The 2,441-nt window shown below is 46.7% G+C and overlaps 1 non-coding gene across 1 annotated transcript; it reads right to left on the bottom strand.

Moving 5' to 3' along the window:
* Window positions 1-1,994: 1,994 nt before the first annotated feature.
* Window positions 1,995-2,098, bottom strand: LOC112206632 (U6 spliceosomal RNA). Its single transcript, XR_002941040.1, has one exon. It is a non-coding gene; the product is annotated as a U6 spliceosomal RNA (small nuclear RNA).
* Between the last annotated feature and the right edge of the window lie 343 nt (window positions 2,099-2,441).

Genomic DNA, 2,441 nt, shown 5'->3' with positions numbered 1-2,441 from the left:
GGATGGATCACCTGAGGTCAAGAGTTCGAGACCGGCCTGGCCAACATGGTGAAACCCTGTCTCTACTAAAAATACAAAAAAATTAGCTGGGCATGGTGGTAGGCACCTGTAATACCAGCTACTTGGGAGGCTAAGGCAGGAGAATTGCTTGAACTTGGGAGGCAGAGGTTTCAGTGAGCTGAGATCATGCCATTGTACTCCAGCCTGGGCAACAAGAGTGAAACTCCATCTCAAAAAGAAAAAAAAAAAAAAGATGGTTTATGCATATAATGAAATACACAGCAACAAAAAAAATGAGGCATTTCTTTATAGGTTGACATGGAAAGATTTTAAGATATGTCCTTAAGCAAACAAACAAAATGTATGCACAGCTGGCTTCCACTTAGATGTCTCACAGGCGACTTAGATTTAATTTATCCAAAGGGCAGCATGTTCTCTTCTTTCATAAACAGCCCTTTTGTTATTGTTGTTTGCTTTTTGTGTTTTGTTTTTGAGACAGGCTGTCACTCTGTTGCCCAGGCTGGAGTGCAGTGGCTCGATCACGGCTCACTGCAGCCTTGACTTCCTGGGCTCAAGGGATCCTCCCACCTGAGACTCCCAAGTAGCTGAGACTACAGGTGCACACCACCATGCCTGGCTAATTTTTGTATTATTTGTAGAGCCTATGTTGCCTAGGCTGGTCTCGAACTCCTGAGCTCAAACTCTAGCCTCAGCTTCCCAAAGTCCTGGGATTATAGGCGTGAGCCACCATGCCCAGTCCCAAACAGCCCTTCTGATACCCAGTCAGCCTGCCAGATGCCCAGACCAAAACCCTGGAGCCAGCCTGGACTCTTCTTGTTCTCTTGTTCCTATTTTTCAGCAAATCCTCTTGGCTTTACCTACAAAATATATCCCAACTCTGACTGACCAATTTTCACCTTCTCCTCTACTCTTGTGTTGGCACAAGTGTATTCATTTCCCGGGGCTGCTGTAACAAATTGTCCAAAATTGATGGCTTAAAACAACAGAATCTTTTTCTCTCAGGGTTCTGGAGGCTAGAGGTCTGAAATAAAGGTATGGGCAGGGCTGCTTTCCCTCTGAAGTCTCTGGGGGAGGGCCCTTCCCGGCCTCTTCCAGCTTCTGGTGCTTCTGGTGCCAGGAACACCAGTTCCTGGGCATCACTGCCATCTCTGGCTCTGTCTTCACATCCCCTCTCTCTGTGTATCTTTCTGTGGCTTCCCCTTTTTATGAGGATATCAGTCATTTAGGGTGGGTCCTAAGTCCAGGATAATTTCATCTTGAGATCTTTAGCTACATCTGCAAAGACTCTAAGACCAAACGAGGTCACATTCTGAGATACCAGGTGGACATAAATTTGGGAGAAAAACTATTGAACCCAGCACACCAACTCACCACCATCTTTTGTTTGATGATTTCTCTAGCCTCCAACTGTCTTGAGTTTCTGACCTTGACCCCCTACAGTCAATGTACAAGACAGTAGCCAAAGTGATCCTGGTGAAAATGTCAGGTCTCATCCCTGTTGTCCCAACCCTCAAAGGTCCCCACCTCATCTGGAGCAAAAGGCAGACTTCTTCCCAGGGGCCACGAGGTCCCACAGCCCTTCCAGTCCCTGTTTTGCAGGCTCAGCTATCCCAGCTGTTCCTCCAATCTGTTGGGCACGGTCCCCATCTCCAGGCCTTTGCACTTTGTACCCTTTTCCTAGACTTCTGTTTCTTCTACACTTGCTCCCTCCCCTCCCCTCCCCTCCATGAAACTTTCTGAAGCCCCAGAAATGCACATTCCTGCCCCTTTTAATTTTTTCTCCAAAGCACTTCTCACCCTGGGAACACTCAGTGCATTTTACACGTCCGTTGTGTGAGCTGTCTGGGTCCTCACCAGGATGAACCGCCTGAGGGCAAATCCCTTTCTGCTGTGTCCTCAGCACCCAGAACAGTGTCTGGCACACAACAGACACTCTATTGAGTTTTCAATTTTTTTAATATATTAAATTTTAAAAATACACAGAACACTTCATGAATTTGCGTGTCGTCCTTGCGCAGGGAACATACTGATCTCTGTATTGTTCCAGTGTTAGTATATGTGCTGCTGAAGCAAACACAGAGTTTAAAGAGGTGTTGAATGACTACATGAATGTACTCATGCTAGGAAACAAAATAGAGGGTGCCCGGAGCCTGAAGCCCACCACTAAAGATAGTTGGGGAGAGGGCAAGAGTGGCCCACCGACATTCCGTATGTTTTTAAAGTGTATTCATGGCTATAGGGATATTTTTCCATCTATCAGACTGTCAAGAATGCAGAATACTAGCCAGAGGCCAGGCGCAGTGGCTCACATCTGTATTCCCAGCACTTTAGGAGGCTGAGGCAGGTGGATCATTTGAGGTCAGGAGTTCGAGACCAGCCTGACCAACATGGTGAAACCCCATCTCTACAAAAAAATACAA

This window comes from Pan troglodytes, chromosome 21 (assembly GCF_028858775.2).
Source record: "Pan troglodytes isolate AG18354 chromosome 21, NHGRI_mPanTro3-v2.0_pri, whole genome shotgun sequence".
Classification (NCBI taxonomy): domain Eukaryota; kingdom Metazoa; phylum Chordata; class Mammalia; order Primates; family Hominidae; genus Pan; species Pan troglodytes.
This window is presented reverse-complemented; position numbering and strand designations above follow the sequence as displayed.